The sequence below is a fragment of the Cyprinus carpio genome, chromosome A15 (genome assembly GCF_018340385.1).
Source record: "Cyprinus carpio isolate SPL01 chromosome A15, ASM1834038v1, whole genome shotgun sequence".
Lineage (NCBI taxonomy): Eukaryota > Metazoa > Chordata > Actinopteri > Cypriniformes > Cyprinidae > Cyprinus > Cyprinus carpio.
The window spans coordinates 6,651,164-6,677,034 of NC_056586.1; the positions used below are offsets into that span (position 1 = coordinate 6,651,164).

Sequence of the window (25,871 nt, forward strand, 5' to 3'; positions counted from 1 at the left end):
CTTTTGGATTACGGTTTTTTGCTCTTGTGGCCTGGTTTGGGCTGATTACTTATCTCTGTTTACCCTGCCTACCTTATCAACTATGTCTATGCCTAATATATTGTATTTGTTTGCTGAGAGATAACAAACCTCCCACATTTGGATTCTACCTCGTCTCCATGTCGAGTCCATCAGATGAGTCTTCTCATGTTCTTTACAAACAAGGAACTTAAGTTTTATTGGAGTGCAACCATTAACATATTATGAAACACACCCTACACTATAAATACCTTTAAAATGTTGAAGTTTCTTCACATAACTCAAGCATAAAATAAGGAGACCGCAGTTTCTTTCTTTTCATTAAATATTACTAATCGAGGTAAGTGAGAGTGCAGCATTAAAATTGTTGCTTTAACACAGCTTATTGCAACAATTCCTCCTAATTAATTCATTTAACAAAGTAAATTCCAAGTAATCTCAGTTTTAGAATTTCTTAATTCATTTTCAGGCCAACAATGTATAGTCAGGATGAAGAGAGGTACAGTATTCAGTCATGTTTTGTGCATGTGTGTGTGTTTTGGCAAATTAAGTGAGTGTATTTGTGATAAATAAAATACCAGCTTTGAAATTAGCACGATTAAAAAAAAAAAAAAAAAGTACTGTGGTGGTGAAATTTGTTGGTTTGTAACATGACAGCTCAGAAAAAATATGACAATTCTCTTGTGATTCTTGTACATTCACTGTTGAATATGTATCTAAATCTACAGTAATTAATAATCTAAATCTAAAAATGTCTCTGTTTGTTTCTCTCTTTTGATAATTTAATTATTAGATCATTTTCAGAGTCACAAACTCATGGAGCATTCCACAATCATTTGACTGAGTCTGTTCAGCCTTTGATTGAGTTGATCGACTCTCTGAGGTTGATCGGCATTGAAAAGGATATGGATCTACCTTCCATTGCAGTGGTAGGAGATCAGAGTTCTGGAAAGAGCTCTGTTTTGGAGGCACTCTCTGGGGTGGCTTTACCTCGAGGAAGTGGTAAGCCTTTGAACATGTTATCTTATTTTAGCACCTTGTGACAAAATGAGAATTACAAAAGCTATTTATTGCCATGGTGCAACATTTTTGGTCCCCTATTTGAAAGAGAGAGAGAGACAGAGAGAGAGCGAGAGAAATATATGCACAACATTTCTTTCCGGTCCTCGAATCTGATTGATTTGAGAGGTCTTTCCACCCATCATATATTCACCCAATATTTGTATCACTCCACTTGCAGCTTCACAGCGAGTGTAATGGCGGATGCCCAAATCCTCTATAATTTTATAAATAATACTGTTTTGTGTCACAGTATTTAGAGTTTTTAAGAGGTTTCTTTAGGCAAGAATTTAGTTTTTTTTTAGACTTATTTTGAAAATTTGCCTCAATATTTTAGATGTGAGCTCCAGGGTGTCCATTCAGTCCTCTTGATCCCCTGAGGGCAGCCTCACCTTGGCCAGTTATTTGGGAATTTGGCGCTGACTCTGATGTCGCTGTCATTAGCTATAATTTGTTTTGGGTAAATCTAATGGGCAATAGTCTGTCTCATTAATCTATTATTTGTTCCAGAGTAAATAGTTTTGGCTGAGGGCAAAGTCTCATAACTTCATATTTTTATATAACTTTAATGCTGTATCAGAGTGCTGCCTTTGCACTTTTGACTGAATTGCTTAGAAACTTTTACAATTCAGCAGCCTAAGCTTTCGTACAGAGCCCTTGTAAAACACAGCCAACTAAAGCAGCGCTGTCATTGGAAATCACCCTTAACAGATGAAAGGACAGTACGACAAAGATATAACTTTCATCAGCAGACATTCCAACTAATGTTTTATTGTGAATATGAGATTGAGATGAAGAATGAATGCTGTATCAGATGCAGGTAATCACATTCACACAGTCCTTCTCTCTCATTATACTCTAATACAGTAAGCTTTTAATACAGTAATACAATAAGCTTTCAATGAAGCAACTCAATGTTCCTTCATTACTAGTTCTAAAACAGCATTTTCTGATTAGTAACGGAGGTTTGGGCTTATCTATTAAAATACCAAATAGAGATTTAAATCTGTGGCAGAAGAAAGTATTTCATACAGAAAGAATTTTTTTCTTTTCACTCATCACTCAGAATTAAATACAAACACAAAAATTGTTTTGTTTGTATAAATGCAATATCACACTCTTACCCATCGCTTTATTATTATTATTATCGCATAGCTATGATTACCTACGGCATTAACCATAACCCTATGGCTGACTCACAGCCATGCTGATTTAGATTGATCACACAGGTACAAGTGTGATATTGCTTATATACAATGACCCCATAACCGTTATCTGATCATTTATTAATATTGTTGCCAAAAGCTGACATTTAGTAATACTGAAAAATGAAAAATAAACATTTACATTTGTTTATTTAGCAGATCCTTTTTTTTTTTTAATTTTAAGAACTTTAAAAATTTCACAGAAAAGCAGCAGCACTTATTTATGATTAGGAAATATATGTTTTTTCTCAAATACACATTGACCACAATTATTGACAACCCTTGAATTTATTATGAGTAAAATTTATCTAAATTATATTCCATTTACATATTCACAAGAGGGGAGATCCCAAGAGGGTACCAGGTGAGGGTGCAAAGGTTTCAGCCTCCTCGACCCCCTGTAGCGTATCAGACCCGAACCAGACAAATTAAAGATTCAATCGGGAGCATGGTTGAAACATGAGTCGAATTCCACAGAAAGGCAACAGGATGTTGTTAATCAACTCCTAGCACCACAGTCTGAAGCAAGATAACCAACCATTTCTTTCACAGAACAACTTTCAAAATTAACACCATTAGAACGATTATTGACAATTTCAGGTCGGAGAAGAGATTGTCAAATTTGGGGCAAGTAATCCAGATTGATGGTCAAAGAGATGCACAGCCTAACCATGACATATAAACCCATGATGGAAATCATGATCACATGGATTTACTTCCCCCACCTACAAGACAAGAACCAGACTGAAATTCCTTTAAGGGGACCTTTTAACCCCTGGTCTACCCAGAACGTCCTTATGTCAGAGAATGGCACAAAAACTGTCTTTTACAGATGTAGATGCACCAAAATGAACTCATAAAAAGACTTATAAAGGAATATCAGTCCATTGCTTAACTCCATATCATATATGAAACACACATTTGACTGTCATGTTTCTAATCACTTATTGTGTATGTCTTTTTAATAACTATTGAATAGCTTAAGAAATCATATTCATGTTAAGTATGTGTGTGTTCGAATCTTCTTGCTTGAAACGTTTCTGACCATCAGTTATTTGTCAAATGTATCATATTCTTATCATAGGAATCATGTCCAAAATTATACCCTGCAAGAGGGGGAAAATTCGGACCACATGATAAGATAAGATAACATATGATTTATGAATGGGCAGGACAAACATCGCAACACCCCGAGCAAAGACAATATCTAATTGGTCAAGACAACATTTAAGGTGTGGCCGAAAGGCCAGTTTAAATACTCAGGACACTATCAAATTTTGCTTTTTGCTTTTGCTTTTTAGCTTTTGCTTTTAGTCATGCTTTTAGTCTTCACTTTTAGTGTTCTTTGAGCGCGGTTCCAGTGTGCTTCGGCCTGCACGCCTGCTGCTACTTAACCACGATGAGAAGAAACACCACCTAGTCTAATCATATTCAATAGATCATAGATGATGGAACCCATCCTGTTTGTTTTTCCCACTTGTAAACATATTTTGATTATTACACTACTGTACAATACATTTATTTTAAGGGGTCTTTGTTTTTGTGTTGTTCTAGTAAAAGTATCATTCTCTGTGTAAGTTGTGTGTAATACGCCACATTTGTACAGAGAAAAACCTCATACTGTCATGTTTTTCTAGGTATCGTCACTCGCTGTCCTCTTGAGCTGAAACTGCGGAAGGTCAAAAAAGGACCATGGTCAGGGACTATTTCTTACTGTGGTCACAAAGAGACCTTTTATGACCCATTAATGGTGGATAACCTAGTTAGAAAAGGTCAGTAAAAACAAAAAATTAAATTAAAATAAATTCAACAATTTAGTATTTAAATGATATTAAAACTATACTCCCGTGTATGTCTGTTGAAAACTTGTATGTGCATCCAACAGCTCAAAATGATCTTGCTGGAAATACGGTTGGAATCAGTGATGAACTTGTTACTTTGGAAATTTCATCTCCTGATGTTTGTGACCTCACTCTGATCGATCTACCTGGCATAACCCCGTGTACCTGTGCAAGATCAGCCTGATGATATTGGAGATCAGGTGAGTGTATGTGGTGTTTCCTCAAAGCAACTTTTGTAAAAAAGTCTTCTCTGCGTGATCTGTAGCTATCTCCTTAAGTCCCAATTAGCGATATGCGATATTTCGATGTTATTCGATATGTGATATAATTATGCTATTTAAATAATGAAAAATCCTTATCATATTAATTAGGGATGCCGAAATATACAAGTATTGGCGATATTTAAAATGAACAGTACACAAAGGACTATAAGATGCATAATAATCCAGCACCAGTACCATTATTGAGCACTAATCTCTCACATGTAATTAGTTTCATTCATACTCAACACCGGAGGGTTGCCTTGCACAGAAAGTCCACAAGCAAGACTCATAAGAGTAATAAAACTAATGACGTTCCAGTAAATTCCTAGTAAATTCCGAGTAAAATGCAGAAATAAATGTTTTATATGATGAAACATGGTCCGTGTTCAGTTGCGTTCATTCCTTTTTTTTCTTTTTTTTTTTTTATATTGACATATTATATTACAAATATTTGATTTAATATTAACGTCAGGGAAAACGAGAGGTGGTGGATTATTTTTTCATATCAATTAAGTCTAGTGTACAGATGTGATGGTTTTTTAAAGGAGACGTGCTGCACAAATTTTGGAAGCTCTCTTTATTAACTGTAAGCCTTTTTATTCACAGCAGGGGTTTTTCACACATACCCCCTAAAGCGCATACATTCCTCCTGACGTGTGTGTGAGCGTGGCGCTAGAACAGCTGGCTGATCAGATCATACACACAGAGCAGCACTACCCGGGCTCTTTCATTATCATTCTCAGTGATTTTAATAAACTTGGTAAAACCAGAGTTTTCTTTCGGTCTCCTCCCCCTTTTTAAATTGCAAGCGATGTTTAAATACTTCATTCATTCATGCACGCTGCAAAGATGCTTTTCTTACTAAGAATTTTTATTTATTTTTTTCCAAGTACAAATATCTAAAAATTTGCAAATCAACATGGATTTTCTATATAAGAAAATGATATAAGATATTTAGTCTTGTTCCTGGGGATCTAAGTAAAGTGCATTTTACTTAAGTAAAATTAGCTGCCAGTGTGGTAATAAAAATCTTAATGCAAATGGAAAACAAGATTATTCGGAGTGTCTATTAAGTGCAAATTTACAGTAGCTCCGCCTTCCAGTGTCACAGTTTCAGTGGTGTAGGCAGTAACACGTTGGGCGCAGAGAACTAGCTTGTGATGCGATTGACCACGTTCTCACGTTTCCCATCACATATCACATTGGAATTTTTTTTCAACAAAAATGAAGAAAAATGTTCTAAAAGTGGAAGTAAAGTTCCTAACCAATGATTAATTATGATAATTTTTTTTTATAATTTTAATAAATATAATTATTTACACTCTGTTATTGCATCCTTTTAATGTACAACAATACTGAGGTGCAAATAGTATGTGTCCGCCATAATAAAGTATAAATAGCATCTAATTATTATTTACTCTTATTGAAAAGAACTGCTTTTTACATGGTAAAATAGGATATATCACTATTTTCACTGTGTAAATAGCATCTAATTGCACTTAGCCTAGGATCTAAGAAAGTAGTGACTTTTTACAGAAAGTAAATCTATCGTATTTTTCTTACCCTATTGGCATATTATTTGTAAAATAAGAAAAATGCAGTTAAATTATTATTATTAGGCCTATTGTTTTATTTATTTATTTATTTATTTTTGCCTATGGGAAACCATGAAAATGAATAGCCTATTAGTTCAATAACCTGCCGTTCTGCCAGTTTTCACCTGTGATATTATAACAGTGATAAGAATTAAACTTATATTGACTGAAGTATGCAGACGTCTTTTTGGGGGAGCTGTTGCCATGGTGAATCTTAATATTGGAGCTCCATTGATCATGGCTTTTCATAGTCGTTGTACATACGCTAAACTCAATTCAGCTGTTCTGAAACCGAAAATTCTGAGTTTCCTATCTCAGAGTAAGTCCACTCAGAGTTCAAGTTTTAACTCAGAGTTGGTTGAACCTCCTTATTGAAACTGTCCCCAGGACTTATTTAACATTTAACAACGACAAACCTTGGTTCAGTGCAAAACTAAAACGTGCATGTTCTATCAAGACTCTGCAACCGATCCAGAATGCAGCAGCGAGAGTTGTCTTCAATGAGCCAAAAAAAGCTCACATTACTCCTTAATCCTCATCAGGTTACACTGGCCACCAGTAGCTGCTCGCATCAAATTCAAGATACTGATGCGGCACTGGCGTGGCACCAATATACCTAAACTCACTAGTTTAAACTTATGTGCCCTCCAGAAGCTTGCCTTGTGGCGCCATCCCAAAGAGGTTCAGAATCACTCTCACAGACCTTTTCCTGGACTGTGTCCCAATCTCAATTCGAACAGCTGAGTCTTTACTCATCTTCAAAAAACATCTAAAGACACATCTTTTTCTCCAGCACTTGACCAACTAATACTAGCACTTACCTTTTCTTTTCTATTCTATTCTATTCTTGAAAAAAAACAAAACCTTGCTACGTGTTCTGTGCTAGACTAATTGAGACTTGTCCTGGCACTTGTATACTGTTGTTGTTCTCTCGCTGGTCTGATTGCTTCTATTGTTCTCACTTGTAAGTCGCTTTGCTAAATGATTAAATGTAAATGTAAACTCAAACAGCTTCACCAGGCCAAAGAGGGCATCTGCAGGAGTGGGAACATAGCCTTGTACAAACAGGCCAAATACACACTGAATAGGGAGATAAGAGTAGCTAAGAGAAGCTACTCTGAAAAGCTGAAAAAAAAAAACCCTGCATTAGCGTGGAAGAGCCTGAAAGCCATCACCAGCTACAAGACACCATCCTCCAGCACTGAGGCCAATCAACATCTGGCTGAAGACCTGAACGAGTTCTACTGCAGGTTTGAAATGTCTGGTCTCACACCCCACACCCGCTCTGACCGTCTCACAACACAGCCATTGACAACCTCCCTCCCCCCTACTGCTTCTCAGCCTGTACTTAACATCTGTGAAGGTGATGTATGCAAAAGTCTTCAGGAACCAGAAATAAGGAAAGACAACACAGGCTAAATGACTACAGACCTGTTTGCTTTAAACATCTGTGGTCATGAAGTTATATGAGAGACTGGTGTTGGCCTACTTGAAGGATATCACTGGACCCTTGCTGGACACCCTGCAGTTTGCACTTCTGAAATAAATTGACACAGCTCTCTGTACTCACCTCCATCTGTCAGTGGATCATCATCTCCCTGACAGACGGCAGCAGCTAGTGAGGCTGGGAAAACTCACCATCCAGCACCCGCACCATCAGCACTGGATGCTCCTCTGGGGATGTGTGCTCTCCCCACTGCTCTCCTCCCTCCCTTACACAAATTACTGCACCTCTAAAGACACTGTTGTCAAACTCCTGAAGTTTGCGGACAACATTAAAGTCATCTGCCTCATCCAGGATGGTGACGAGTCTGCTTACAGACAAGAAGTTGTGCATCTGTCTCGTCCTGGTGCAGTCATAACAACTGGAGCCTGGAGGTGATAGTGGACCTGGAGGTGGATAGTGGACCTGGAGGTGATAGTGGACTGCATCCCCCCCCACTCAAAAGGTTCAATCTGCCACAGGCACAAATTATACAGTTTTACTCAGCTGTTTACTGAGTCGGTTCTGTGCTCTTCTATAACTGTCTGGTTTGGGCAGCCAGCAAATCAGTATAAGAAGACTGCAACATAGTGTCCAGGACAGCTGAAGGGATAATTGTGTGGTGCACCTGCCCCAACCTTCAGCCGACTTGTACAATTCCAGAGTAAAGAACACGGGCATGTAACATCATCACAGACCCTTCTCACCCAGGCCACAACCTGTTTGCAGTTCTCCCCTCAGGCAGATGCCTACAGATCTCTGCCCACTAGAACCCATCTCAGCATAAACATTTCCCCCCATGCCATCTCCATCTTAAACAGCTAACACAGAAATTATTACCTGTTTTCGGTATTTCATTTTTCCATTTTCAGCAATTGCCTGTCATTCAAGTATTATGTAAATACATATGCATATTTTTATTTATACACTGTACAGTAAATAATGCACCAAATCTGTACATAAGTCTTCTGTTCCAGATTTTTCACCACATTATTATTTATTTTTTAATCTCGAGGTTTGATTTTTTTATCTCGAGATCTGAGACAAAAACCCCCAACCACTAAAAAGCCACAACAGAAACATGAGAAAATGGCACCTTTTTCATTTTTTTATATATATATATATATATATATATATTATATATAGATCTTCAGGGGCAGAAAATGGGATAAACCAACTTAAATATTCCGGTTTCCCCGTGTGGGTGGTAATGAAACGCCCTGTTGTCCGCTGATTGGTCAAGCAAAGATCAAATGGTGCCATTATCATGTTTTTTTTAGTTCTGCATTCAACAGAATAATAATCCTTTGCTGCTATAGTTAACAGTGTTTATTTTAACTACATTTGTCATCTCTCTCTCATCAAACAACCAGACTAAAAAATGACTTTTACACAACCCCGGACTGGGGCAGTGACTACGTATAGACAAGGCTTTACATCTGTGTAAACATAGATTCTCTATGGAAAATATTAGGTGTTTATTTCAGAAATATATATGTACCTAGCATTTCAAACTTTTTTAAGATCACCCCTCCCCCCCCACTCTCTTTTTTTTAATTGCCAACCCCTTATATGTATTGTCCCTTCATTTTTTTATGATTATCTGTAACACTTTACAACGTGTAAATTTGTTAACATTAGTTAATGTATTAACTAACATGAACTAACAATGAACAATACATTTGTTACAGTATTAATTAATCTTTGTTAACCTTAGTTAATGAAAATACAGTTATTCATTGTTTGTTCATATTAGTTCACAGTGCATTAACTAATGTTAACAAATACAAATTTTTATTTTAATAATGTATTAGTAAATGTTGAAATTAAAATTAACTAAGATCAATAAATGCTTTAGAAGTATCATGCTTAGTTCATGTTAACTAATACAGGTAACTACTGTTAACTAATGAACCTTATTGTAAAGTGTTACTTGATTATCACTGTCAATCACTGTGATTTTGAGAGAGAATCCCCATTTATATATGGATTTCACTCCCGAAACGCTGCGTCATGAAAAACAACTTTTATTCAGATTTTAAATGCAATATATAGATATAGAAGAAAGCACGCAAATAGTGCACCCTTTAATCACTAAAAAACTAATTTTAGTTGATCGCATTCTCACAAAGTTCTGTTATAATCAATGAAGCTCTCTACACTGCACAATGAATCTTATATTTACATTGTGTCTACCCTTTATTTGTTATATTGAGTGGAATCGTGAGTTTGCAGATCGGTCTGTGATTGGCTACACTGCTCAACACTGCAAAAAATGTTGTAAATAGAAACAAAGCTCTCAAGAGAGCGAACACAAATATGCACTGGAATCTACCATGAGGCAGCTGCCACTTACTTTCGTCTGTTTTTAGTTTATTTTGTTATTAAAATTATGTTTACCCGGTTCCCGTCTCCTCCTGTGCGTCTTGAACTTTGTTACATACATAGGTCTCTACATTTTCCTTAAATCACTCTGGCGACCCATTTTTTTAAAGGGGTTGTTCAGTGTTTTTTTCCTAGGCTTTATTGTGTTTATGGGGTGCAGTCTAACGTGTTAATGCTTTGTTTTTTTTGTTTTTTAAAAAAAACGCATTATTTTTCACATAATTTACCTATATTCCAAACCGCTCTGTCCCTTCTCTGAGAAACGGGCTGATCATCTCCTTCTTTTATGAAGCCCCTCCCTCAGAAATAGGTGATGGGCTCTGATAGGTTAGCTAGCCCAGTGTGTTGTGATTGGCTAAACCGCCCCTAGTGCGTGTCTAAATGTCCTGCCCCTCACCTCAGCGGCATGTGCTCCGGTTGTATTGTAAGCAATGGTGTCGTTAATTATCGCTTAATCAGCTTGAGCCCGATGTGAGAAGCAGAGGATATTATTGAAGAGGATCATGCAGAACCTATGCAAACATGGCTTTTAATGGTAGGCCTATGTTTTTTTTTTCTTCTTTTGTTTGTTGTTGTCTCATACTTTTAGATACGCTGTTATTTGTAAATGCTACTACTTATGTTAGCTTTTAATACATGGTTTTATCCTAAATTAAAGCTTTAATACAGTATGACAACTGCACGCACGTCCATGTTTAACGCTTCTCATGTGAAAATAAGTGTATAATTATAACAGTTCATTGCTGGAGATGAGATGAATGCGAGAGAGAGAGAGAGAGCGAGAGAGAGATCCAGAGCATGTGAAGAGCGGGGGAAGAGAGGAACAGGATTGAGAACCACTGCTTTAGAACATTTAGAACATTGATTTTGAAACTTGTGAATACATTAGAATCGTTTAGAAAGACAGAATCGCATTCATATGTGAAGAGAATTTTACTTGCACATCTATTTTCTCTCCCTCTTCTCTTAAGCAGCGCAGCATGGCATTGGCTCCTTTGCTGCCTTTTCCCAAGGGCACGGTTTATCAGGGTGTGTTACATCACAAACCCGGGAAGTAACTGGTTGCCGTCCCTACCAACTGTTTTTGTAGGCATTGCCTAGACGGTGCCTGTATGCCTTTGGATCAAAATGCTGTGAATTGCTGCCTGATTGTTGCATGCAAAATTTGCATTTGGAGGACTCAACAACACCGTTAGATGGGTTCTGTCAGTGCTTTTGCTGTCACGGTGTGTCAGGCAGGGAAACGCAGGAGGCTCTGAGAATCATTGCAATAAGGAACTTTTAATAAAAAAAATGAGGATACATGGAGACTACACACACAAAAGATAACTGTGACCGGACAACCAAATACTGAACAGACTGGGGCTTAAATACAAGACAAGCGAGGGTATGACGACCAGGACAGGCCTACTCGAGACGGCAGGCCTCCAGGGTGGTACCCGTTCCGGAACCCTTGGCGGATCAGGCAGACCAGGCAGCCTAGGAGGCCATGGCGGAATAGGCAGCTTGGGGAGCCATGGCAGAGCAGGTTGTCCAGGAGGCCATGGCGGAGTAGGGAAATCAGGGGGCCATGGCAGAGCAGCCTCCGAGGCCGCGACCCCAGCCCCCACAACCCCCACTTGACTAAGGAACGGCTGGCGGACCTTGCTGTTTTATGGATCTGGGAAGGATGCTTTCAAGATACCCAGAGGATCCCTTCCGTCCAGCTCAGTCCAGTGGTGTCTGGGAAGATCCACGGGGTGTGATGGTCGTTGGCCCCCTATCCAGAACAGCAATTTCAGCATCGCATTATCCAACGGCCTACACACTGCGAGCCTGCAGAACTCCCAAGCATGTCTCCACAAATGGGAGATCTCTGTGGGCTAGGGCTGCGAAACGTGCAGCGGTTTTCCATAGCCATGGAGGGAAAAACGAAAAAAAAAAAAAAAAAAGAAAGGCTTTCAGACCACAGCAAACAAAAACGTGGAGAAGGGGCGCCGCTTACTTTTAGTTTGGTCCGATCATCTGTCATGGTGTGTCAGTCAGTGAAACAAATGAGGCTCTGAGAATCACTACAATAAGTAACTCTTTTTTTTAGCATTTTAGTCTCTTCTGTTTTGTGTAATTGTTATTTTTATGCAATGGCATGTTTCATTTGGTCAAAAGGAGGAAAAAAATAAATCAAGATGAATTTCACTTCAATAACATCATTTATTATTTTATGTATTTTTTTTTTTTTTTTTAAGATCTCCATATATTTCATGATATATCGTTATCGTGAATTTTTGTGGCCACAATAATCATGAAGTGAAAAATCTGATATTGTGACAGCCCTAGTCCGACTATTATGTGTTAAACTGCAGCTTTGAAAAAATACATATTTTGACATATTTCATTTTTGATACATCACATTCAATTTCAAAATCAAAGAAGATCTGAGATGAACACTTGTTTTTAATATTTAAGGTAGTCTATTTGTAGCTGACTGGTGTAATTTAAAGTCAACATAAACACAGAATTGAGTATATTTATTTAGTGTCTTAATTCTGGGTCATCTGGCCCCCATACTGATATAATACCTACTTGTCCGCATTATTTTTCCTGCACAACATTTTATTGTGGATATTATGGAAGTACAATTGGTTCAGTGTTTTTTCATATTGACCTGAAGATTCTCTCCTCCTAATCAGTAAATATGTCATCTTTTTAGATCAAAAACTTGATACAGAAATACATTTCCAAAAGTGAAACCATCATTTTAGTTGTTGTGCCCTGCAATGTTGACATAACAACAACAGAAGCACTAAGAATGGGCACAACATGCAGACCCTGATGGATACAGTACTCTTGGTTTGAAAACTTACTGTATTTCTATAAAAAAAAATGTTGTCCCTTTATGATTCTTGCTATTCTAACCATTTTTATTTTTTTTTTATGCATGGGTTAGCAATTCTCACAAAACCAGATCTCATTGACAAAGGAGCTGAGATTGATGTTTTGAACATTGTCCAGGGCAGAGTTGTTTTCCTCTCAGTAAGGGATACATTATTGTCCGATGTCGTGGTCAGAGTGACATCAATAACAAAATTCCTCTTGGTGAAGCCATAGACATGGAAATGGAATTCTTTAGAAACCACCGATATTTCAGGTAATTAATTAATGACTTAAATTACTTTTCATAATGATTAATAGTTTTGTTTTCAATAAGTAAATATATATTTTTTAGTGTTTATCTTTTTTGACAGCTCTTTTACTGAATGAAAATAAAGCATCTACTCTATGCCTGACAAAGGAAATTGACCAAAGAACTGGTTGATCATATCAAGGCGCAAGCACTAAATTTTGACTTCTATTTTTTTTTAAGTAAATAAACAAATCTATAAATACTACTAAAAATGTAAGTCTTCGATCTACGTCTTTAGCATCAACCAAGTGTCACTCTGTTGTTACTCATTGGAGTGTGTGATGTATTATGGATATATATGGTGCAATTAGCCAGCTGATTCATCCAAATATATTTTCTTATTGACACCAGAAATCACTACCACACTTAACTGAGCAGATTAACGCTAGAATACTGGTGTGCGAGAAGAGCTTAAAAAGTATGATCAGGGTCCACCTCTGGAAGAAGAAAAGATGGGACCTTTTCTCAGTGAGGTAAGAGCTCTGAGAATAAAGCAAATTATAACTATCTATCCTTAAATAATTTTATTGCATTTTATTTATATATTTTTATTCAATGTTAATTGATTGGCTGATTAATTGTGATTGATTTCTTATATAGATAATAATAAAGTTTCAACGATCAAATCGATGAGCTGAGTAGAACAGGACATTCAAAAGACAGAAATATTCATGCACTTCTACGTCCCGTGTTCAAGAAATGGGACAGCCACTTGAAAGACACAGAAGTATCATGTAAGTCGAGATATGTTAAAACCATAGGTTCCTTTTTAGAACTGAACCCTGACTTTCTCTTATCTTTATCACACATTTAGTCAATGCAAAATGACAGAAATGATAGAAAAGTAAATGAGATGCATCGTGGCAGAGAATTGCTAACATTTAAGTGAGTTCAGCAAATTTGAATATGTCATCCAAGACCATGTGGTAGCCCTTCAAGAGCCAGCTATGCAAAGACTGAAAGATGTACAAGGTACAGTGTATATTTTTTCTAAATGTACAGTTTAAAAATGTTTGGAAATAAAGATTTTTTTTAAACCCCTTCAGAGTAACTCAAAAATACTGTAGGCCCACTCTTTTGTATGGTGCAGATTGTTTTTACAGTTCAAAACAGTCTACAGCACACATAAAACAATGAGGTCTTTTTTTATAATTTCTAAAGACAACCATTTGTCATTTTCTAATTGTAAATGATCAGATAAATATATATTCGTTACTTGTCCTTTTTTCTGTCTTCCCATTTTCAGAGATTGTTCAAAATAAGTTCAGGGAAGTATGTAATTTATGTTTTGTTCAGTACCCATTACTGCAATTAAATGTCTCTGTAAGTAAAACTTTTACATTATTATTATCATTATTAAAATTTATTATTATTATCTTTGATATATTATGTTGTACTCCTCAGAAAAAGATTGAAGAGATTCAATTAAAACAACAGGCTAAAGTGGAGAAAAGAATCAAGGAGTTTATTGCTATGGAGCATCTGGTTTTCACCCAGGACAAGGTATTGCAAAAGAAACTTGAGGAATCTGACATCCTCAGATGACTGGGCTAGAGCGCTATGAGAACCTCCATGAAGATGACATGGTTTTAAATTCCAAAGGCTGTGCATTGTTGGATACTAGAAATCTAGTACCAGAAAAACTGGCTCTTTATTATGAGGTGGGTGACAGCTCGTGCTATGAAATGTATTTATTTATTGATAGTGACAGTCATAATCATTCATTTACATACTATAAAAATGTTAATTTGCATGCATAATTTATCTTACAATACTGTTACGTACACACTGTAATATCTAAAGGGAATTTAAAGGTAAAGTGGGTATTTCCATGCCACTAGTGTCACCTAATAAAATTGCAAACAATCCATCTGGCATTGGTCAACCACAAGATAGTCCTGCCCCAAAATGATGGTTGGTCAGTGTTTGCTGTATAGGCTGGTTGGGATGCTCAGATAAACAGAGTCAGTGATTTAGGGGAATGCACGTACAAATCGCTTACTTATATTTAATTAAATGTTGTTGTTGGTATCATGTTCAGAACCTTTAACATCCATGAAACCTTTTCATTTTACAAAGGTCCTTTTGTAGTGAAGAAAGATCAGACAGGCCGCATGTTGCCAGTGCATTGGCAACTAGAGGTTCACCAAAGGGGCAACCAAAAGGTGGCTCAAATAACTTTATTTTTTAAGTGAATGTTATTTTAATTAATGTCCTGTCTCGCTTATAGTCATCTATCAACGCCCTGACAGACTATGTGCCCATGCTGCTAATCCTCTTTCATGCTAAAGATGCAGCTAAGACATTGCGACATCAAATGCTGGAAATGAGGACGGGGCAGATGTTTGGCCAAACTGCTGAAAGAAGACTCAGAGCAAGGGCGCAGAGAGAGCTGACCTAAAAGAAGCGGCTGGAACGCCTCACACAGCAAGCTCAAGAATTAATAAACAACAGACGCTGACACATCTTTATAATAAAATCGGGGATATGCCTAAATTAAGCATCAGGGCTATAGAAATTGGCCACTGGATATATTATAACTGATCTCAATTTAGAAATTCTATCAATCATTTCATTAAATAAAGCAGACAAAGCATAATATAAAACACCATGAAAAGTATGATATCCTGTCAGTTTTTTTTTTTTTTTTTTTTTTGTTAACAATTATTCAATGTATACACATGCTTTGCAGGATTTTTCTTTAATTTTTTCTCTGTAAACACTCCTGTATCCTGTAGATCAAGTAGTAGACCACCCCTGGTTCAATGTTTAGGTATAATACATGAACTGATAAAATGTATACCTTGTATTCAGTGTAAGTCTGTCAAGTCTGCCAAATGCAGACATATAGTAAAAATGTATAATAAATTTTTATATTTTAAGATTGAAGGTTTGAATGTAGCGAAAGGGCAAAACAAAACAAGGGGGAAATAACAAAAGAAAGATTAATGTTACCTGTGTTAATCATTGTTTCATTTACATTAATTGCACTAATTCAAAACTAACCACTGTGTCTTCATCTACTATGTGATGCTGTTTGATGCTGCTGATGCACCCAGCTCAGCTTGAGGCCTGGAATACACTACTCAACTTTTGGTCCGATTAAGCCTACAGTCTGTAGCAAAACTATTTGCCGCCAGTCTGCAGATTTAAATTGATGGATTTCACAGAAAATTGTGCAGTCCACAGATTTTTTCTCTTCAAACCAGTTAATTTTGACAGCAAATTTTAAATTTATTTTAAGTCATAGTCTTTGGACTAAAATAGCATTTAGTTTTAGTCATATTTTAGTCATTTGAATTGTTTTAGTTTTAGTTGACTAAATATCATAAGGTTTTAGTCTAAAACTAAAACCTAATGGGTTTAGTTCATTTATTAAGCATTTCTCTAAAATGTCCAATCTCATTATTTAGGTTTCATATTAAAGGGATACTCCACCCCCAAAATGAAAATTTCATCATTAATCACTTACCCCCATGTCGTTCCAAACCCATAAAAGCTACGTTCGCCTTCGGAACACAATTTAAGATATTTTGGATGAAAACCGGGAGGCTAGTGACTGTCCTATATATTGCCAAGTAAGTTACACTGTAAAGGTCCAGAAAAAGTATGAAAAGTATCATCAGAATATGTCCATCTGCCATCAGTGGTTCAACTATAATGTTGTGAAGTGACGAGAATACTTTTTGAACACGAAAAAAACTTAATTCAATAATTTGTCTCCTCTGTGGCTCTCCACATCAGTGTAGCGCCATTTTGGAGAATAAAGTCTTTATTTGTGTTTTATTTGCAAGACTAAGTCAGTCAAGCCTCACGGTTTTCTTCCAAAATATGTTAAATTGTGTTCCGAAGACGAACAAAGCTTTTACGGGTTTGGAACGACATAGGGATAAGTTATGTAATGACAAAATTTTCATTATGGGATGGAGTATCCCTTTAAGGCTTTTATCATGATAGACACTGATTTAACTGCTGTGACACACAACATGCCTTAATGTTAAAATTAAATAAAACCACTTCTCATAACGAACAAGAACATGGTCTTCTTTTTAATGAAATACCAATGGTTATATAGGCATTTTTTATAGCAACTTGCTTACCATATTCTTTATTCTTTCAAGCAGACAGATTTATATACTTTTCATATAAATAAATTTTAGATTAATCTTTAGGGCTACTAAAGTTTATTTTTTAGTCTTTCTATCTTTTGTTGCTTGATTAACATAAATGACATGGACAATATAAACTAAGGCTGCTATCCCTGGTTCATATTTACGCATCTAACCTCCGAACCCACGCAGCAGATTCATTCTGAATGAATCTTATCCCCAAATCGTCCTCTCCCTAACATTTTCGTCTTGTTTTTTATTCGTTGACGAAAATGACAATAGATTTAGTTTTGTTTTGTTTTTTTCTCTTTAAAGGGTTACTCCTTCCCAAAATGACAATTTTGTCATTAATCACTTACCCCCATGTCGTTCCAAACACGTAAAATCTTTGTTCGTCCTCGGAACACAATTTAAGATATTTTGGATGAAAACCGGGAGGCTTGTGACTGTCCCATTGACTGCGAAGTAAATACCCTGTTAAGGTCCAGAAAATATGAAAGACATTGTCAGAATAGTCCACCTGAGATCACCTTGAGATCAGAAACCCATCATGTACCTGTAAGAGTTAAAAAATAACTACTGTATGCATGTGTTTGTAAGGACTCGGAACCAAATACTCGGGAGATGAACTAGTCATTTCTTAATGTCTTGTCACCGAGAGGAGTCGGACCAAGAAGGTGGCTTGATTAGACACACGTTCTGGTGCTTAAAATAACTTTGGGTATATCTTACCAACGTTGATGTAAGGAATAAGTCACACTTGTTAGGTGTTATTGAGATTTCTTTGAAATTACTACAGTTAATTAATTCTATAGGTCTGAGGTTTCTTACTTGAATAGAAAAGTCTGAAAGTTATCATGGATTTGTCAGCCCCTGAAGAGATACTGATATTGAACTCCAAAAATGGACGGAAAAAAAAAAAAGCTTTTTTAGTGAAACCAACTCCTACAGATGTCATTGCAAAAAGGAAGGAGAAAAGGAGAAAGTGATTCAACTCCAAATACACCATCCAAAGCACCTCCGCCGATAAAGCATGGAAAAAGGTGATGCAACGGATGACGTTAAGCCAGGAACAGCAAAAGCATCATTCAAATAATCAGACAGTCATCCAAAGAAAATAAAAGACATGGTAAAAGAACATTCGAACAGCATCAACCTGTTGAAATAAGCGCTGGAAGTTGTGCATTCAGAGATATTTGACATTCGGAAGGAGAAAGAAGATGTGAAAAAAGAAAACATGAAGCAAACCTGAAGCGCATCTCTGAACTGGAGGACAGAATAAATGATCAGGATGGGTACTGTTGGAGATGGAATCTTCTATTGGAGGGGCTGGACCGAGTGTGCAGAAGATATGACAAGACTCGGGTAATGGAAATCTGCAAAGTGTTGGGTTTGTCAAAGAAGAATTTTTGTGGCAAGCAATCTAGACATTGCTCATCGAGTTGGAAGACACAATGCAGAGAGCTGCAAGGGAAAGAAACCAAAGGCCAGTGATAATAAGATTCACATCCAGGCACGGCCAGGGGGCCATCACATGGAAGGGACCAAAAGGAATTACTTTCGTAAGAAACACAAGATGTACCTCAAAGAAGACCTCATGATCAAAGAGAGTGCTATGCGCAATCTCCTTTGGCCATTGATTGACAAAGCACAGAAAAAAGGGCAACACAGGCCTTTTTAAACCGAATCAAGGCAATAGATGTTAGTTAAAAAAAAAAAAAAAAAAACTTTTAAACCACTGCTCTCTTTAAAATGGGTTTTGAATCTTGAAATTCCGTAACACAAAAAAAGTATGTTTGCTTTACTAGGTTAAGTCTCTTAAGACGTGAAAATATTTCATTTATTTATCTTAGGCTATCCATTTCTAATGTGATATTAAGCCCCGGCGTAAAGAGGTTGTCATTTTATTGAAGCAAACAGAATCTCAGACTAGCTACTGAACTGTGACTGATTTTTTGAAACGATGGGCGTACACGATTAACCTTTATCGCTCTCTCAACACTTCAACTTTAATTTGCTTACTGTTCAACTTATTGTTCATTAAGGATTTTTCTTTCTTGTTCAAATTTATGTCAATAACAATATTTTCTGTTAATGCCAGGCAGGGGCGTCATATGCTTATTACTTTTGAGGGGCCACGAGTTGGGTTCGTGCATGGACACACAGCAGCCACAACAGCATTTTTGTGTTTTATGTATTTTATTTTATTTTCTTTTCCCTTTTTTTTGGAACAATCCCCAAACGCATTAAACCGCTGAAATTTATGAAATATTTTGATTTCTCACCTTTATAGATATGTTTGAATCTATAGTGGACGATGGTCCAAGCAACTTAATAACATGTATTCTATATTCAACTATGCACAAAAACTGTCTGTTTAATGTAATTAACAGATATGGGTGTCATGCTATAACTTATTTTTTAATATGAGTTTATACTTAATGTGAATTTAACATTGAAAGTTAATATGAATAAATACATTGCATTCAGTTAGGCTACTAATCATAACAAAACTTTTTCATTGTACGCAGAAAGAGAGCAAAGAAACATTTAGCATTAATCAAAGAAAATTGCATCACGTTACAGTTTAGTTTAAGAGACTCTTTAAAACTCCCATTAAAATCACCTGAAGCTGTTTAACACTATGAAAATTAATATCTCAACAGATTCGACCTACATACATTGCACTTTGTTGTTTCTGACGAGAGAATTCGCCTGAAAGAGGTATTCAGTCAGCCACGCAAAAAATATTTATTTTTTTATGAAAACACCAGCACTTTAGGCGATGACTCATCTAAACACCTCTGTTTGGTCACATTGCATTCCTAATGAGATGAAAAAGAAAAAAAAAAAGTGTCTTCAGAGCTATAAAAAGATAGATAGTTGAATTTAAGACTATTGAACCATCCTGTTTTAACTGAAATCACAAAGGGATAATCAATAATACTTAAACACTTTCAGGTATTGAGTTCAAATAGGGTTAAGACGGGATGTTGGAAAATTAAAACAAGAGGTGATTATTGAAACATAATGATTTTTTATATTACTACTATGACTTATTATATTATTATTTTTTGTGCTCAAATCAGATCTTAATTGTGTAATATTTGCAACAGGGCATCTAGGAACCCCCCCGAATTGGAACATACTGGCCACAAAACCAAATTGGAATATAAGGAAAATTGGCAGTATCCGTCCAGGTTATTTGGTTAAAATAATAAAGAAAATACAAAAAAAAAGGTAATGAGTGAAAAATAGAATTATACAGAGTTCGTGGCATTGAAAACCTTGATGGTTTTTGTGCAAGACCTCAATTATCCCTTGGCACAGCTGATTGGTGTCTTCTCCTGTATTCAGTAGCCCATTGAGCTCGCTTGTCCCGCCGCAACTTATTACTAGAGTGGCCAGTAGCCACGTGTGCAGCTTGGCTGTGTCAGAAACACTCTACCCTTCCACAGCTCCAACCTGGATAGACTTCTAACTACGGCAGGTGATTCCTGTATTGCTCTCAGGGTTAAATTCATATGATGTAATATTGGCAGCAGCAAATTTATTACATGATAACAGGCGCATGGTGTGGATTTGTTATTGGATGTCTCAGGTACTTGCTCTTGCCGCAGCAGATCTAACTTCGGCCCAATGACCAATACATACTAACATTTTCAGGTACAATTAACATGGGTTTCCAATCACCTCCGAGAGTTGTCATGTGGACAGACATAAAATTATTTTCCTTACATGCAGAGAAAAATATTAAAATATGTCAAGCATGACTCTTATTAAACCTGGCAAACCGTGCAGACCTCCCACCCGAATCATAGGACACATATTTATGCACAGAAAGTAGAGGTGCATTGTAAGGTTCATAGACGAAAAATGGATGGAAGGCAGGGGGGAATAAAAAAAATAACAAACTATTATTTGTGTTTTAAGTGTTTAGAAAAAAAGAAATCGGGGGAGACATAAACTCCGTAAACAATTTAATCAATAAATTATTCTAACTAATGAGATTCTTAAGGCTATATCTAATTTGTATTTCCATTTTATTAGTAAAATTGTATAGTCCTCTTCTCAAACAAACTACAAAACAGATTTTTTTCTTAGTAACTGATCAGGACAATATTAATAAGAACATAAAACCGCGATTTCAGAAAGCATGGTGATGAATTAAATGATTCAAGAAAGTTATAGATTGCCTAAACAGTCTTACATACAATAAGGTTTCCTGGCAGTGCTGTGCATGACAAATGGCGGTTTATAAAACACTTTTTGCAGTGTTTCTTTGCACAATTTTTTCTTGCTGGTGCTCAACGAATCATAATTTTTTGATTTGGATATACTTCCTGATCACTAAACAGGGAGAAAATTCATTATACAAAAACATAAACACAGATAAAATATTTTGGGGAAAAATGGAGTACCAATTAGTTTGTAAACCAATTGCAACAAAATGTATTCTTTTTTTCATTTTTTGGGCAACAAGAATACATTTATGTATTCATGTAGGAGGTTATCCGATCTCATGCGCCCGTTTGTCTTTGAGGTGAGAAAGAATTTTCCACACAAAGCAATTTAAAACGCTTAAATAGTTGATAATAGCTCAGGCCAATTATCCTATGGTACTGGTAGCTAAGCTTTAATTAGGGGCTGTGGGATGAAGTCAAGGGTTGCCATATATTCAGGGGCGTGCCGTACAGGGTGGCCAGGGGCTGGCACAGCGCACCACCGACCCCCGCCCCAGTTGACCCTTACCAGATGGTTTTGTAAGATTGGCTCGTTTATTATTACATGTCTAACGAGTTAGGCTTCACAGTGTGAGGATCATGGCTCGATGGGCAGTACAGGTGGCTAACCTAATGAAGCTTTCTTTCTGTTCTCTCCTTCACCAATTCTAGTTTCTATAGTTGTTATCTTTACTTGACTCAAAATTTCTGAGAGCGCGTAACCGTGAACGGTCAATCACTGGTATTTTTTTCAGATAGGTGAATTTCCCCAATAAAGATGTGGATGCAAGTTCCCGAAAACTTTGCCAAAGTCGCTGTGCGACCCCGGAATTTTGAGATGGGATTCTAGCCTAGAGAAAACTTGCAAAGAGCGCTTCCTTATAATCACTAAAAAGCTGTTCACATCCTTTTGTTTATCGCACACTCTCTGTTAGTTTTTTACGACCAGTCGACCATTCTCTCTACAGTGTGCAATTCAATTAAATTCGGTATACAATCGGTATGTTAAAATGAGCGGAGGGGATTACCCTTGTATAAAATAAGCACGGACCCTTTGGACGGGTGGTGTTTCAACCTTTAGGTCTGAGACAAAATCAAGCATATCACGTACCCTTCATGTGGCTCATGTGTGCCGCACCTCCCACCAAAAAAAAAAAAAAAAAAAAAAAAAGAAAAAAAAAAAAAAAAAAACAAAAAAAAAAAAAAAAAAAAAAAAAAAAACAAAAAAAAAACAAAAATAAAACAAAAAAAAAATAAATAAAAAAACCCAATATACAGATAAATCTGGAAAATACTGATTTGTATTTTCCTATACCTTCTAACTTACCCATAAATAACTGATAAGTAGTTACATTAGCAGTAAATAAATTGTGAAAATAATTTAAATGGAGATGTGGAAGTGCCTTTTTTTTATAAGTGAATCTTTAAAATAGCGGGATTGAAGTTTTGACCCGACATACAGCTACTCCCACAACCTTTGCTACCAGTGACAAAGTAACTGTTTTAACCACTAAAAGGGGAAATCCTTAGCAACGTATGAAATGCCTCTAAAAATAGTCTTACAGACCACAAAAGGCACCCCGCAAATAAGACGGCTCCTAATTTGGTAATTTATTTGTACCTTTTAGACCAGCGGTAGGGCTAGGCAAGTACGCTAGTAGTCTTAATTAGCATATCGTACCGTTTACTTCAATTGATCAATCCTGCGTCCTGCTCAGAATTGCCCAAACATGGCGCTCATGCTGATTGAGGAGAGGGAGACCACAGAAGAAGAGGAATTGAAGAAGAAAGTCTATTATTTTGTGTTCCCTTTCATCTACAAAAAAGTATTCTCGGTGCTTCCCGACTTTCATAACATTATGGTTGAATCAACTGATTGCAGAAAGGACCCTTCTGGTCTCGATGCTTTTCATATTTTTCCGGGACCTTGACACTGTATTTTGACTGCAGTCTTGGGACAGTCTCAAGCCTCCACGGTTTTCATCCAAATATCTTAAATGTTGTTTGAGCAACAGAGCTTTCCGGGTTTTGAATGACAGGGGGTAATAGAATAAGACAAAATTATTTTTTTCATTTGGGTGGAGTATTTTTAAGGTGCTAAAGCAAATTTACATACTTTCTTGGTTATCACAAACATTTCTACATTAAACACTCAACTCCCTCACAGAGGAGCTCACTACAAGCACTCCACGTGACCGCCCCACCAGGGAATCCCACACCAACATCAGCGCCAGCTGCCACGCTCACCACTCCCACATCAACTCCTGCACCACATGGTGTTCGACTCTCACTTCCAGAAAAGTATGACGGTTCCCCAAGCAAGTGTAAGGGCTTCCTGATGCAATGCTACATCTGTATCAACCAGCAACCCCTCACTTACCCGACTGATGAGAGCCATGTAGCATTCGTCTGCTCTCTGCTTACCGGTAAAGCTTTGGAGTGGGCTACAGCGACGTGGCAGGGTAATCGAATGTCTTTGCCCACTTATGACTGTTTCATTCACCAATTCCAGGATGTGTTCGAACACTCCGCCAGTGGAAAGGAGGCGGGAGAGGAGTTAATCGCTCTGCGTCAGGGAAACTGCACCGCTGCTGAATACACTCTTGCTTTCCGAACACTCGCTGCTCAAACGGCCTGGGATAATGAACCTCTGCGACTGTTCTACCGAAAGGGACTCAACAGTGATCTACAGTCAGAACTAGCCTGCAGGGAGGAAGGAAAGACCCCCGAACAATTCATGGATTTAACCATCTGTTTTGATAACTTGATACACTCACGACGCACCCGCCGGAATTCTCCCACAAGGCCGGTCGCTCAGAAGTTCACCGAGCCGGAACCCATGCAGATCGGCGCCACCCAACTATCAGCGGAGGAGCATGAGATGCATTCGTCAACATCTGTGCCTATACTGCTGTCAGGCTGGTCACCTGAGGGCTTCCTGTCCCACTCGGCCCCCTCGTCGTGATTCCACCATGGTCAGTGCTGTGGATTCAAATAATCATTCATTTGACGTTCCGGTTGCTCTTAGCACCGGAGGGAGGAGGGTTGAGACCATGGCTATGATTGACTCTGGGGCTGCGGGGAATTTTATTGATATGTCTTTTGCTGAAACTCATAATATTCCTGAATATCCTGCTGAATATCAAGATCTGTCTGAGGCCTTCAGCAAAGCCAAAGCTTCCAAACTCCCTCCTCACCGACCCAGCGACTGTGCCACCAATCTCATCCCAGGCTCTACTCCTCCCAGGGGTAGGATTTTCCCCCTCTCACAACCCGAATCTGAAACCATGAGGAAGTATATTGAAGAGGAACTAGCCAATGGCTTTATCGTACCATCCAAATCACCAGCTTCAGCGGGATTTTTCTTCATTAAGAAGAAGGACGGGGGTCTTCAGCCCTGCATTGACTATCAGGCACTCAATGAGATATGCATAAAGTTCTGCTACCCATTGCCCCTGGTTCCTTTGGCCCTAGAGCAGCTCCGCAGCACTAAATACTTCACGAAATTGGATCTACGCTGTGCCTACAACCTGGTTCGCATTCGCAAAGGGGACGAATGGAAGACGGCCTTCTCGAAAACATCCGGGCACTTTGAATATCAGGTTATGCTGTTCGGACTTGCCAACAGTCCGTCAGTGTTCCAGGCCCTCATTAATGACGTCTTCCAGGATATGTTGAATCAATGTGTCATCGTCTACATTGACGACATCTTGATCTACTCTGAGTCCCTCGAAACCCATGTCAAGCAGGTCAGAGCAGTCCTTCAACGACTCATCAAGCATCAGCTCTACGTTAAGATACAGAAGTGTGAGTTCCACCAAACACAGATCTCCTTCTTGGGGTACGTAATTAGTACAGAGGGGGTCACCATGGATGACAAGAAGGTACAGGCAGTGCTAAATTGGCCGAAACCATCCTCAACCAAAGAACTGTAGTGTTTCCTAGAATTTGCAAAATTCTATCGACGTTTCATAAGGAATTTCAGTGTAGTAGCAGCACCTCTCACTTCATTGTTACAGGGGAAGAGACAACGTCTGAATTGGACACCCGCCAGCGAACAGACTTTCCAGCAGATCAAACATTGATTCACGGCAGCCCCCTTCTTGCATCATCCCAACGCTGACCTGGAGTTTACGGTAGAGGTGGACACATCAAATACGGGCATCGGCGCAGTCCTTTCTCAACATCACGGTAATCCACCCAAACTATTTCCATGTGCCTTTCTCTCACAAACTCAACCCGGCAGAGAGAAACTACGATGCGGGAGATAGGGAATTGTTAGCCATGACGGCTGTGTTTGAAGAGTGGCGGCACTGGCTGGAGGGGGCGAGACTACCATTCCTCGTACTAACCGAACATCGCAATCTGGAGTACATCAGATCAACCCCAACTCCAGGCAAGATGGTCCCTGTTCTTCTCTCGCTTTGACTTCAAGGTAACATATCGACCTAGAGCTAAGAACAGCAAAGCGGACGCTCTGTTCCGACAGTTTGACCACCTTCCCAAGCCCAGTTCTGTCGAACCCAT

The 25,871-nt window shown here is 37.8% G+C and overlaps 1 pseudogene; it reads left to right on the forward strand.

Annotated features, from left to right (window-relative positions):
- The first annotated feature begins 264 nt into the window (after positions 1-264).
- LOC122147670 overlaps positions 265-25,871 on the forward strand; it is a 129,306-nt pseudogene continuing 103,699 nt past the window's right edge.